A 15,521-nucleotide genomic window follows, 5' to 3' on the forward strand; every position below is an offset into this window, starting at 1 on the left:
GGTTGTGGCGGATCCAGTCTTTAAGATTTTTAGCTGGAACGTTGCAGGTATCTCGAGGAAGCTGGGACTACCAGACTGGAACGCCCTTGTGGAGGGTTACTCTATTTGCATTTTTCAAGAAACATGGTGCAGGGAGCCCTGCCATAAGGTAGGATATTCGACATATTTTGTTCCCGCTGTCCCCCCTGTTTTAGGGAAGGGACGCCCTTCGGGTGGTCTCTTAATATGGGTTGATGTCGCTCTCGATTGTCAGGTGGTTCAGCACCCCTCCAACTCTCCCGATCTCCTCAATATTACTATAAAGGGTACACAGGGTGGCCTCCTCCTGGACATCTTTAACATCTACGCTAGAGGCACGAAGGGTGGTATACAATCGGCCACAATATCCCTATTAGAAGGTCTGCTCAGGCAGCGCCCCAATAAATCTCGCATCTTGGTGGCAGGAGACCTGAATTGTATGTTCGAGCCTTTGGGCTTGGACGGTACATTGGGAAGTGGTGAGGAGGACTCCAGGAGGGGGATTCCTGCCCTAGCGCTGCCACCTATTAAGAGGTGGACCCAAGTGGCGGTACAGATTAATTCCCTCAACATGGAATTTGACCTTAGGGCTGTTAATTGGAGGTCAAAGTCTGACTTAGTGGGAGCTCATACTTATAATAGGCCGAATCATACGTCTAGAATAGATTATATTCTTCTTGACGTAAGTCTATGGAGCATCCTGAAAGATATGGAGATCATACCGACAACTGAGAGTGATCATAATCTCCTCTCACTCGCCCTCTTTCCCCAGTGGTTAACTGACAAGGGGGGATTATCATCTTATATAGCTCCAAACCCCCACAAAGTTTTCCCATCCAATTGTGGTAGACGGCTGAAGCTAAGCTTATCATGTCCGAGGAGAAAGTGGCAGATATAGGGGCACTCCTGGCTGCAGCACAGTACAAATTGGAGTCGCTGACCCGATCGCCAGATGAGGTTACGCTGACCTTCTGCGACTTAACTAGGGCGCTGAGCAACCTGTTTATTCTCCCTAGCATGGCTCCTCGTGCTAACAGCAGGAAGTTGCTGCCCAAAACGCAGGGTTGGTTTACAAAAAAATGCAGAGTCAAGAAAAAAGTGCTGCTAGGGGTTGTCAAATCTAAATCCCAGGTTGCAATTAGGCTCGCAAGGAAAGATTACTCCCAGACCTTAGAGGTAGCAAAAAGAGAGGGGGAGGAGAAGTTCTGGGCGGACCTCTTGACTGCAAACTTGGACAGGAATGCTAGGGGATTTTGGAGTTTGGTAAGAACCAGGGATAGGCCTGTTGGCACATTGCTGACATGTAATATCCCAGCTCAGAATTGGTTTAGCCACTTCTTGTCCCTTTATACCCCTGCCAAGGGGGTCCTTCATGACTCCTTTGCTCTGGTGGTCGAGGCAAGGGACACTGAGGCCGATGCCTTTACTGACAGAGAATTGGAGGTCGTAATCAAGTCCCTGGTCCCCCTAAAAGCTGCTGGGCCTGACGGGATACCCGGTGACTTGTTATGTGCCAATCCCAAGCAATGGGGGAAGTTGGTTTCCACTCTACTGAATGCTATTATGGGGGGAGCATCTGTACCTGAATCCTGGAAAGGGGCGGAGGTTGTCCCGATATTCAAGAAGGGATGTCGGGACAACCCCGCTAACTATAGGCCCATAAGCCTTATCGATTCATCCCAAAAGGTGGCAGGGAAGGTGATTCTGGGGAGGATCCTCCAATGGGTGGATGACAACAAGATCTTGTCAGATTTCCAGTCTGGTTTTCGCTCTGGAACTGGGACCATCGAGCAAGCCTTCAGAATGGCGCTCCTGCATTGGAAGGTGGTGGTGCTGGGCAAGGGCAGTCTTTATCTGGCCTTTATCGACCTCAAGACTGCCTTTGACCTGGTACCTAGGGAGGAACTGTGGAGGGTCTTGCAGGGTTTGGGGGTGCCTTCTTATATCCTATCACTCCTGATAAAACTACACACAGGCAATTATGCGCAGGTGCGGTGGGGTAAGAATGTGGAGAAAACTGACAGAATTCCAGTGAGTAGGGGCGTCCGCCAGGGATGTGTGTTAGCTCCCACCCTATTCTCTCTCTATGTGAATGGTGTGGTTGAGTATCTGCTACAAGAACCTGCTGATGCACCCTCCCTGGCGGGCACTCGGATCCCCACACTGCTCTTTGCAGATGCTACTCTCCTCATTGCAAAGACCCCCCAGGGCCTCCAAAAACTTCTTAACCGCTTCCAGGAGTTCTGTTCCCTTAGGGGATTGGTGATCAATGTTGACAAGACCAAATATTTGATCATGAATCCTCCTAGGAAACTGGGGCGCCTCCCGGTCTTGAACTCTGCTCACCTGAAGAGGGTATCAGAGTTTGACTACCTGGGAATCCGCCTTAGCGACTCTATGAGTTGGACTCCGCACATTCACAAGATGCTCCTTAACCACGAAAGGGTGGGTGGTGTGTTGCTTAGGGAACATCGTTCTTCCACAAAACAATTTATTGCCCCAGCTATGGAGATTTATAAAGCTAGAGGGGTTAGTGCTGCCTTGTATGGGGCGGAGTTGTGGGGTACAAGCAATCTTGATGTACTTCCAAAATCGGAGAGCAAATTCTTGAAAGATCTGATGGCTCTCCCTTTGAGCACACCCACAGTTCCAGTGTTGCTGGATCTAGACTGCAGATCAATTGCGGACCAAGCTCGACTTCGTCCCCTGCTCCTGTGGGCCCGCTTGTGGAAGGTGCCCGAATTAGCCTCCTATGTGGAGGGACTGTTCGAGGTGATGTCAATGGGGGGCTGGCATAGGATTAAATGGTTGAGGGACATTAAACATCTTCTGGGGGAGTTGGGCTTAGGTGAAGCTTGGGTTACTCGATCTGCCCCTCCTAAAGCCACTTTAAAGAAATTGTATTGGGATTGGGTTTCGTCCAAACTCACTGTCGATCCACGCCTATGTAAGTCAACTGTAGCCTTTTTGAGGATTAAAGACGTGGTAGCTTACGAACCCTATCTCGACATGATTTCCATTCCATTTGATAGGGCTTTATATTTTAAATTTAGAGTAGGGATTCTACCTGTAGGTGACCTGATATCCCGGTGGAAATTGTCCCCCCAGCCCTCCCCCTTTTGTGCCCTCTGTTCCACGCGGGTCGAGACGGTGGCACATATTCTTTTTGAATGCCCTGACTATTGCTCTCCCAGGAGGCGCTGGCTCAAACCCCTTTGTAGACAGTTGGGAACTCGCTATCACACTGTGGCCCTACGCATTTTATTGTCCGACACATCCACTTTGGTGGTTTGTGGTGTGTCTAAATTTTTTAAGTGGACTTGGTTGATTCGTGCAAAAAGGCTTTCCGTATCAATTTAATCCTGATTTTAACTGTATTAATTGTATTTATTAAGTTATTGTTTTTTACTTTCTTTTTTTCTGGGAAAGTGTTTTATTTGTTGTTTTCCTTAACTGTTGAAATGCTTTTAAGATATTTTATGTATCGAAATAAAGCCTATCAATCAAAAAAAAAATCATGAGAGATGTTCTTGTTTAATAATAAATTATAATTCGTAGAGGACCCTTGTGGCTGTGCTTGCTAATGATGCTGGACAATGTTGGTGTATATGTTGTCAAATCAAGTATATTGGTACCAATGTTACTGAGGCATGTGAGTCATTCATGTGCAGGTGTGGAGGACCCCAGAAAGGTGAGCAGGTATTATGATTCGTGGATCATAGGGTAAGTGGGTACATGATACACATCTGTTATAGGCAACTCTTGGCCTCTGCATTGACTTCTGTGGGCTCAGCTTGGAAAGCCATCAGAGATTTGCTTCTACTACCTCAAGACCTGCAATTTGTCCTTACTGTGTGGCTTGTGTGGTGGACAGGGTGCATAATACATGAATGGATAGTTTGATTCGTAACCACCTTGTTAGGTGGACAGTTCTCTTCTGTGTGTAGTGTTTCAAAGGCACATGTTTGGTCTTGACAAGATATGCATATTGATTGCCGTGGGTACCACAGATGTTGGAATATGTACTGTGGATTTCAAGATCAAGCATTCACACATGTACATGACAGTTGGTGACAGCATGATTACATGGGACATGCAACAAGTTCTGTGGACAAGGGCATATTGCTGCCAGTGCTATGTGTGGTGTGTTGTGACGTTGGCGTACTAGTATCCAGCTACTTGTGGGCCACATCAACTGTGATTAGGGAGAGTGTGTTGATCTAATGTGTGAGACAATGGTTTTTGGACAACCCAAATTTCTGATTTTCCTTTGTGACCATGAATTCACTGTGCAGCGTAACTCTGCACAAGATAGTTTTAGTTACTGCCACATCTCCTACATTGATGTTCCATGGGACTGTATCCACTCAACTTAATGCTAATACACACTATGCTAGTCCTGTACACCAGGCTAGTAAGTATGCGACACTTCACTATATGGTGTTATGCTTTAACTGCCCCCACTATATTACACTACAGTGTACACAACAGTATTACCCACCACTACAATTTGTTATCCTCCAATATTTCATATGGCACTCTAAATCAATCCACTGTGCAACATTTCTCTCTACGCTACTCCACTCTAAACCATTACACTGTATAGCATTCCAGTGTATGACACTTCACTACCCACAACTCCAGTATGTGCCACTATACTGTGGCACAATCCATTCTGACCTACTCCATTGTGCCCCTCACCAGTGTTTGGTGCTCCAGATTATGCTATGGGAGACTATCACATTCCAGTGACAACAAATGCATTGTAGTACACTTCACTTTGCAACACTGTGCTCTAAGCTTTTCCCTTGCATATATAGTTGCTTATGTTGTACAGCAGTATGTGACATCTGGAGTGTTGATCTGTTTGGTGAGCAAATCCCACCCATCCTCACATTTGTTGTAGATAAGTATGTGACATATGTGGGGTTGCATTTGAGGTTGTGGCATGAGATGCAGACGGCGTCATTTAAGAGGATGTGCAGTGAGTGAGGACTGTGGTCTGAAGACTGTATAGGCATGTGGTGTGGGAGAAGTAGTTTGATTGGTTTGAGTAGGCCAGTCCATGTTGATTTTTGTGGACACTGGGACACCAACTTACATGTGAGCGGGGGTCTGATGGCTGAGATGTTGCATACATGATCAAAGTTGCTTGCCTTTGTGCATGGATGAGTGAGTGAAGGCCTTTGCCACTGTGTTGATGCTTTTGGGTGTGGAAGCCACGGAAGCAATTTCCATATACGACGAAACACGTGTTGGCTGGTTCTTCCATTGATCTCTGAATTTTAAGAAAGAATTAAAAGGCTGAACATTGCACAATGTCTCTGAAGACAATCTTTTCCTCTCGTTTTATGTATTTTGTACTGTAGCACTTACTTACATGTACTGTGTTAACCTACCATTTATGTGTGCTAGGTTTTTGTTTTGTCTAAACAGATATGAGTCAAGCTGTCCACTGTTGATGCCATGAAGTTTACAGAGCAGGGCAGCAATACTCTGGTGTGATGAAGGGCATGCCCTGTTTTAGGCTGTATGTTCTGCCATTGTATGGTATGTGCTGTCATTGGCTGATTGTGGTATGATATGTCCTGTGATTGTATGGCATGGTACCTCTCTTGATGTATCATCTACCTCCACTCCGTGACACATCTCAGAACTCATTGTACTACTGTGATTTCCAATTTCACATTTGGTGTACTCTTCCTACCTCGGTGCCTCCTTGGATCATTCCCAGCATAATTTCACTAGCATGAGCTCTCTAATCACTTTAAGAAGACTCTGCCCTCCTATATGTTTCATATTGCTCATTCCAAAAATCATATTCCTAATATGATCTCACAATGTACACTTTCTGGACTTTTCCCTCTACTCTCCCTCCACTATCGTTGCCAATCCAATTCACCTACTCTCATGGCCACCACTCACATCAAATGTGTTTTCAATTGACTATTCTATCACTGATCCTTTATGGCTTACAGAAGCATTCGACTGACCAGTAAGCACTACAACGCCTATTCAGGGGGAGTGGGCTTAATATGATCTCACGGATGATGTGCCTGTGCTGATCGAGCTTAGTGCTGCCCTATGAGTAGTGTGTGTAAACATTTGTAAGCTAAAATTACTACACATGCATTGCACCAGACAGAGCACAGCTTTCCTCTTTACAAACTTAGCACATGCATACATTCCACACAGGCCACTTCTAGTAGATGGTCCTGACAGGTCTCTTCATTTACTTCATGCTAGACGCTGTCCCTGTCCCTCCTTCATTACATAGCTATGTAAAGCTACTTTGGTATAACTTTGTCAAAAACTTTGGTTTGGCTGTGGGCCAGGGAATGCTGTGATGATGTGGCAACAACAGGGTTTTGAGTGTGCTGTGACTTGGCAGGGCTCAGCACCAGCAGTTCTACAAAGTAGGTGCCTAAAGGTGTCTCTATTGATCTCTCCATTTCTGCAGTCAGCCTGTTAGATAGTCTTTACTCTGCAGCAATAACACTCTCCATTTACTTTGAGCTACCTTCTGAGGGACTCTTTATAATCTTTTGAAGTATCACCATTTAAGTTACAAAGTATTTTCAATGTCCTATGTCAAGAGACCAAGGCACTGCTGTTGCTCATGTATCCTATGCACCTAACCACAATTGACATAGCCAATGGCCCAAGCTTGGCAGTCAGGCAGCACACCATGCTGCACACAGGGTTACTGCTTAGCCGTTCTAAGCCACACCCTTCACTGCATGTGCCACGTTACTTTGAGAGCCCCACCAGTATTTTGGGATACCACTACATGCACTGGGCAACACTGTCCTCATCTGAGGAACATCTGCATTCACGTGGCCATCTTTTCCCACCACTTTGCACTGCTGTGCCATGACCACCACGGCCAGCCCATTTATCTGCATTGTGTCTGCAAATTGGCCCGGCTGAAAATGAGGTGACAACGGCACTTCTTGCACAGTTTTGTGTGTGACCTGCCTATGGTTCCCTGTGGCCTGCAAGGTGTCCGAGGCTGACAGGTTTGTAGTCTCTGAGCTGTGTGTGGGTGATGTTGGTGTCAAGCAGATGCGTGCAGTGGTGTGTGTTGGACTTACTTCGCGTGGGGTCCACGACAGCATCATATCTGATAGTAGTGGATCAGGTAGAGCAGCGGCAGGACTTGTAGTGCAGGACCCATGAATCCATTACATGCAGGTACATGGAGGGGTGCGTGTCAGGACGTTTCTACTCTCTTTTTCTTCTTTCCCCCATCTCAAATGGGCAGGCTTTACTGCCGTTTTCTTATGACAGGATTGGTGCATGTTATGCGGTTGGCGGTCGGAGCAGTTTCTTTGTGTGAGTCTCCATTGGCTCTCTCCGGCTCTGGCATGGTGGGATTTTTCTGGTGGATCCGGAAGCACAATCGAGGAAGGTAAATACATTATCTTTGCTCATTGTAATATGGCGGTCATGATGTCCGCTTCCGGTGTGACGAAAATATCTTTTTCCCCCTCTCCGACTGCACCGCGGGGGAGTATCCGTCTGCCATCGTAATGGGGCCCTTAGTCTTTATCTATTGCAGGTCGCAGTATAGGCACGCAGTAGCCAAGCCTGATATGGTGATAATTTTGAAACACCGCCCTTCTTCATGGGGCTACATGATTTTAAATGCACATTAAAAATTCAAGCAGGGTGAGTGTGTGATGGTACACCCACGAGTTGATCGCACTACACAACAGTGTAAATTACATATGTACAAATTATTGTTACATATAATCATCCAGCCTCGAAAAAGTCAAGGAGGACAAAACATGTGCTGGCTGTTTCTATGTTGAACAATGATATACTGGGGTGTGTTCCTGAATTAAAAGACAACTGTGCACATTCATACTTTTACTGGAATTACCTAATAAGAAATTGGAACTAGAGAAGAAAAAGATTAACAAATAAAAACTGAATTGTGTGTGCTTCAGTGTCGTGTTTGTGTTTTGATATCACTCTTCACTGCCCTGTAGTGATGTTCATTTGCACCAGAGGTGGATGGGTGCAGGCACAATAGCACCACCGAAAAACGGACATTGTATGCTACTATTAATATTGGGCCCGATTCACAAAGGTAAAATGAGATGAAAGTCTAACTTTACGACTTTCAGTATTCACAAAGGGCATTTACTACACGTACTTGTGAAAACTGAAAGTTGTAAAGTTAAACTTTTGGTATTCACAAAGGGCATTTACAAGTTGTAAATGCCCTTTGTAAATATCAAAATTCATAAAGTTAGACATATGTCTCAGTTTACATTTGTGAATCAGGCCCATTGTGTTGGACATTTACTGCCGTAAACAGAGGATACATGTGCAGAAATCAGGCGCAGCCACCATGTGTTCCCTTGCCATGGTTTTGTAGACAATATTGTATCTTGTGCATTGCCTTGTCCTGCATTGTATTGTGTGATAAAATTGTAATTTTTTTCTACTTGCGCTATGTAAGTACATTTGGAAGGTTCATTTAATGTGTAAAGTATTAGACATGTAAAGGACAATTTCCACCTAAAAAAATAGTATAATTTTATCAATTGAAAATGCTTTTTAATTCTTATGTAAATTACAAATTAATATCTCTATTAAAAAATGTATGGCCAAAATATATGTGCTGAAGGTATGCTTGACAAATGTATGTGTGGTAAAGGTACTTTCATTGTTATCCTATGTGTATGCATTGTGTATGTTCTAAAGACTTTTGTGTGCTAAAGGCATGCATGGTAAAGACTGCATGGCACAGGCATGTGTTAGAATAGACCCGTGAATGCTTATGCAGTGCCCTATATGAGTTAGCATTCGCTGCACCATTTTCTGTTCAGACGCCATTTCGAATGATGATTGAAACTAATCCTTTGCCGTTTCCGAGAAAAAGCCTCTGTTAAGTTTTGTCTCTGAAATGTTGAAGTTTTGCCCCAGTAATGAATAGACTGTTCATATTAACGCATACCTTTCTCACTAGATAGAGGCCCTCTCCCACTGGTCTGGTGGCGGGCGCAGGGTAAAATGACCTTGGATTGTGTTAGGTTGAGTGAGATACGAGATCTGAAACCTATTTTTTTGTATTTCATTGTCCAGCTGCATCTTCTTGGAAAATTACACTGTGGGCGTGTCTTTGCCCGGCTCTGAAATGTACATAATGTATCTCTATGCTTGTTGATTTCAGTTCCCTCTGTACCACTCTTCGAGAGTGTGCAAACGGGGCTCCACTCTGAGCGTATCTGAATAAAGCACTCTTCCTTTGGAATGGAAGGCTGAGAGGTGGTCTGATGTGACCCGGGTGGCCCCAAGCAGCTCACTTTCTTCACATGCATGGTAAAGGTATGTTATAAAATGTCACACAGTGTTGTTTATGGTTACGAAATTCTTTTTTAAATGCTCTCTAACATATCATAAAATATATACAATTTATTTGAATAATGTGCAATATTTTTGGAATGTTCAAATGTATGCACTTCGACTAATATTTGTGGGATTAGAGTTAGAATAATAAACATTCTATTCATGACATGCATTTTGCAAATAATTTTGAGATTTGATCTTGAATAGTAAATCTAACAGCCCGCCCCCAAATATATCAATTTTCCCAACCTTTCTCGGAATGGAGTTAGAGTAGTAAATCTGACTCCATCTGAATTTGTGCTCTGCTCCTCATATTTGTGAGGCTGAAGTTAGATTAGTAAATCTGACTCTCAGCTCATTTTATGCAATTTAGGCAAAGTTAGAATGAGTTATAATAGTAAATCTGCCCCTCTGGATTCCCCAGTTGGAGTTAGTATATTAAATCAACACTATTTTATGTTGGTTGTTATTGAAAGTTTGTGGCGGTGTGGCATGCACCATGTCGTGCATGCCACAGAGTGCAGGAACAAAGGTGCAAATATATGGGGGCACAACATGTGGCCCTATTGCATGCACCCCCATGGGCAAATTCGCCCGTGAGCTCTGTTAGTACCCTCTTACTTGCATGTCCACGGCTCATTTCATGGTGGGATCACCGTCATGAAATGAGCGGTGGAAATGCACCTCGAAATATGATCTGTGGTGCTGGCATTGGCACCACCAACATATTCCTGCCCCTTCCACACCGTCACATGATCCTGAAAACCGGCGGAAGTGGCGGTCTTGTGGTGGTCCATCTGCCACACTCGGAATATGCTGGGGACTGACAGTGGTGGCGGTGGTCCACCCCCTGGTATGGCGGTCCCAGGACCACCGAACTCGTAATAACCCAATGAATGTCTAATGCTATAAGGAAAATCATGACAAATATTGGCATCTGAACAGTGTTCATGCAGATCAAATTATTAATGTAGGAGCAAGGATCTGTCACCTACAGGAACGTGCGATTACCAAAAGAAATATTTGTGAGAAGCGACTTGAAGAATAAAATGGTGATGGAAGAAATATTATGGAAACAAACATTCAAACTATTTTACGTCTGCCGTCACAATAAAGGATATAATAATGGAAAGAATAAAAATATCTACACATTGAATGATAAGAAAACTAAGGAGATAAGTACCTTCTTAAGCTGGACCAGCAAGTTTGTAATATATGTTATTAAATGTATGTGAAATTGGAAAAAAGTGGGAACACGACCTGTACTTTAAAGCAAAGAATATTTGAACAGTTAGGTCAGTGAAAAAGAGGAAATTCTCCTCCACCATGCCAAAACTGTTAGATAAGTATCATCGCAGACCTGAAATTTTATGTGGTGGATTCAATTTGTGTATCACAGCATTTCCCAAACTGTGGGCCCAGTTACGATGTCGGGGGGAAAAGATTCTCACCAGCTGTTGGATGCTTTCCACCCGACATCGTAGTTTTAGTCCAACCACTGCATTAGAACGACTGCTGTCAGAGTGAAACCTGCGGGGGGATTCTGATGCGCTTTGATGGCTCAAGAATCCTGTTGGAGCATCGGAAGCTACAATAAACCCCTAATGATGGTGGAGCCAGGTTCAGCTCCGCCATAGGGATTTTGAAGGAATATTCTGATAGCCTTTTCATGTAGACCTATCTGACATGGAAAGGCTGTCGGAAAGTGGCTTTGGGGGCCCCTAATAGGGCCTCTTCCCCCCTGGCCCTCTGCTATGGGGCATGAGGGGACATTTATTGTGCCCCTAAACATCCCTGCACTGTGTGGCAGGCACCATATAGTGGGTGCCACCTGGTGCAGGGATGTTTGAAAACATCTATTACTCAATGGAAGCTTGTGCTGTGGGCCTTTTCCACCTGCTGCACAAGCTGCCATTGGGTAATGTCTGTTTCCGACTGCCCATAGGGCGCTAGCATCCAACTCCAGTGGTCGGAACCGCCAACCTATGGTCGGTCGGTTCCAGACCGCAGTCGAAATCGTAACTAGACCCTGTGGGTCTTTACCCATTTTTGGGTCGTGAGCCATTTTTTGATGGGTCACCAAAGTCCGGGTCTAAAAGGGTTTTTTTTACTTAACAAAGCTATTGCAAGAAAGAATGTGCTCACTATATATGATTGTTCACAATTATACCACGCGTATGACTTACAAACATTAATTGAGAACTATGGAAGGGGCATAATGGCCAGAGCGGGTGAGTTTGGATTTGGGAACCAGGCTTAATTTCTGGTGTTGGCTCACACTTCTTTGATTCTAGGTAAATCACATAATCTACCATGCTTGTAGTAAACAAAATGACCTTTTGTAATGTAATCTGGTGCTCATTGGTGCCCATATAAAGTGATCCATTGCCCTTGGATTTTGTATAATTGTGCTACATAAAACCGCTATATATTTATAAATATTTGTAGATGGATAGATATATACCGAATGGTGATGGTAGCCAAGCCATAGTTATTAATAAGTTTCCCAGGTATAGGAATTCCGTGGATTTGTGCTTGCTAATAACTTGCCTCTGTTTGATGAATCTCCACAAAACTTTCCAGACCAATAGATCATCCTATATTGTCAGAGGAATGGAAAGTTTCATGGTGATTAGTCAAGGGGTTGCAAAGAGAAAAGGGCTGTCCCAACACGCTTTGGGCCACCAAAACATTTTCTGTGGACTTTTGTATTCAACGTATGGTGAAAACTGTCGAACGGATTTCCATGAAAGTTGGCAGGATTATGCATTATGGTGTGTAGATGGACCTTTTGGGTACTACAGATAAGTAGGAAATGTATGTGTGTATGCTATAAGGTATTTTAACTTAGTGATATCTGTTGTAGCAATAGTTACTTGACTTTTTGTGGTATTTTGTGGAACTACCATGGTACATAGCTATGACAAGGCATTATGCGCCTGATTACGAGTTTGACAGTGTGGGAGTGGGCGCTATGCCACCGCCCCATTCCCACACTGCCAAACTCATCTGCACACCACCTTCCAGATTAAGAGTTAATTTGTGGTATGGCGGGCAGTGCTTTGGCGGTCCCATGGCGGTGCCTGATAGAAGGACACCGCAATGGGATCATCAAAAGCATGATTCTGCACGGCATGGGCTGTGAAGTCCATGTAATGCAGGAACTGGAGGTGTATGCTATGGAGGAACTAGGGGTGCCTGCAGACTGGGAGGCACACTATGTGCCCCACTGCATGTATCCCATGTTCCAGAGGCAAAAGGGGGCCCTGTAGGACTGCCTTAGTTTCCTTACCACCATAGTTTACATGGGGGGTTCACTGTCATGAAAACTGTGGCAGTGAGGAAACTCATAACATGCTTCATGGATCTCTGGCAGTTGAAGCGGTCCTGTGGTGGTAGGACCACCGCAGTCATGGCAGTCGGGCTACCAGTGCGGTGGTTCCCACCACACCAACACGAGTTTGCCAATGCGATGGACCGCCAAATTCATAATCAGGCCCCATGTGATTGGCTAATGACTACATTTACAAAAGTTAAAGACAGCCATGTTGTTTTAAGTAAACTTTGGCTGTGTTCTGTGTTACGCTTTAGAGATAAGTATTAGTTTTATATTTGTTCCCTGCCTTTTTTTAAGTGGTAAAAGGTAGGGGAAATTATTTATAAGTTTCTATATATTAAGAATGAAATGTACAGAGCACCGTGGTACATAAAAACATTGTATTTTCTATTTTTTACATATTTATTTTTTACAAAACTCTCTACGGAGTACAGTGGAAATACATAGAAATCACCCCCACTTTTAATTGTGTTTCAAAAACATGGTTCTCCGTAAAGAACTGTAAGAATCTATGGTAAAATATAGATACATATCTCTACCTTTTACCACTTTAATAAAGTGGTAAAAGATAGGGAATAACAATAAAAGCCTTCTACTACCTATATCTCAGGCACTAACCCCAAGGACAGCAAAAGTGTGCCTTTTACACTTTTGAAAAAACAGCCATTTAGCAATCAGATAAAACCTTTCATTAGCATGCATACCGCAAAGTTACCGTGGTATAACACCGCACAATATATAACTAAGGGGCCAATTACGATGTCAGACAGAAAGCCTCCTCCCGACAGTCGGATTCTCTGCGACCATGTCGGAGCACTGCGACCGACTCACTCGGTTCACAATCCACCCGACTGATTACGATGTTTGCGGTTGAAGGGGAAATCACGCGGTCATTCCGAATCGGTTCCAGCTGGCTTTCAGAGGAATTGTGACAGTCAGAACCACATTGTACACCCCTATGGACAGCATTTATGACCTCGGGATTATGATGTCGATTTCCACTTCGACCTGTTTGAAACAAAAAGGCTGCCCTGGCATGGCCCCTGTAAAACCCTGCACTGTGTGGGAGGCACTGTGGGGTGCGGGCGACAGGGTTCAGGGTTTTCCACACACACCCCATTTCCCCATAGGAAGCTCTGTTACAGCCGGTTGTTGGCTGAAACACAAGTTTCAATAGGAAACAATGGGAATCCGACCGAACTGTGTTCGGTCGCATCCTAATTGGATGGGCAGAACCACCTAGTTGGTTGGTCCCAATTTCGAGTCGGTGTTGGCCAGAAAATTTCCGCCCGGCATCGTCATAGCCCCTAAGTATTTCAACACTTAAAACTTGAACATTACTTACAATATTTACATCTACTACCCAAAATTACAACCTTCACCTCAAATCTACATTCCTGCCACATTACATCTACATCCATTCACTCACATTCACGTTACATCTGTTTCCAGTACCATACTCAACTTTACACCACTCCACTCTATGCTAGTTCACTGTACACCCCTCCACTGTAACCAGCCCCACTCTATGCCACTCAACTCCACACCACTCCTCTGTCCGCTATTACACTCTACAGCACTCCATTGTATGATACTTCAATCTACGCCTCTCAGCCATATCCTCTTCCACTCTGCGCTACTCCACTCAATGGTATTTTACTTTAGGGAACTCCAGTCTACGCTTCTTTTCTGCATTATACAAAGCACATTGCTGCCTGACTTTTCTATATGCTTAACAGTCTAACAGCAGCCAGGAGGAATTGTTTCAATAATACAGAGTTCATCTTGGCATCTTTCGTGCGTGTTTGAGCTTGTTTACTTTGCACTGCCATGTGTTCAGAATAACGTATTGAAAATGTAACTGAAATTGTATGTTTCCCAAGAAATGTATTAGCACTGAGGATTTACATTTATAAAAATAGGGCTTGCTTTCTATGAATTACTTTTTCTCTGTCCTACTTCTGAAATATTTACAGCTTAAACTCAAATTAGAACAAACCCCTGCTTATATTCAATCAAATTATGTGCATTACATTTTTTTGTTATATATGGTTGTAATTCTTTTAAATGACCACCGCCTTTCATTTTAAATACTATTTTTAACTCAGCTACTTATATCTGATTGTACTGTGACCCCAGGCACAGGAATGTGTTGAACAGCAGGAAATTAGCAGTGGCCCAGTAATGTTCACCAATGTTTCTCACCCACAAGAACTTTATGCGGAATAAGCTAAAGTGAAATGTACTTATGTCTCTCTTCCTTGCACTTGTATCCCTCATGTCAGTTATTTGGTTAATCTATGCATAACATGCACATGGGCATTTCATAGCCCGTTCATGGAAAAAGAATGAGTGCCTGAGAATAATGTTGTCAAATAGACACTGCACCGGTAATACTGTGCATGAACAGATATGTTACATAACGAAACACTACACATGAAGACATGGTGCCTAATTCACAAACTGCACTTTGTAGTACATTTTGTAGTACTACAAAATCCAATTCACAAACTATGAGAAGCGTTTTACGATTCTGCACTTCCCATGCTTATGTCTGTGTAGTTCCTTGCCCTGATTGAGTAGTCTCTGGGTGTGAAGAACTCTGCACACATAGGTTTATTAATTGCACTCTGCACGTAGCTTGTGAATACTGAAAAGTAGCAAACGTACACAAAAGTGTAAGTTTTGCTTTGTGAATCAGTCCCTCACTGTGCATTATTTTCTCATAAAATGTTATTGACCCCACAGGTTGAGCCACATGCACACACATCTCAGAATGCAAAACCTGGTTTTGTGAGTGGTCAAA

This window comes from Triturus cristatus, chromosome 2_1, assembly GCF_964204655.1.
Source record: "Triturus cristatus chromosome 2_1, aTriCri1.1, whole genome shotgun sequence".
NCBI classification, from domain to species: domain Eukaryota; kingdom Metazoa; phylum Chordata; class Amphibia; order Caudata; family Salamandridae; genus Triturus; species Triturus cristatus.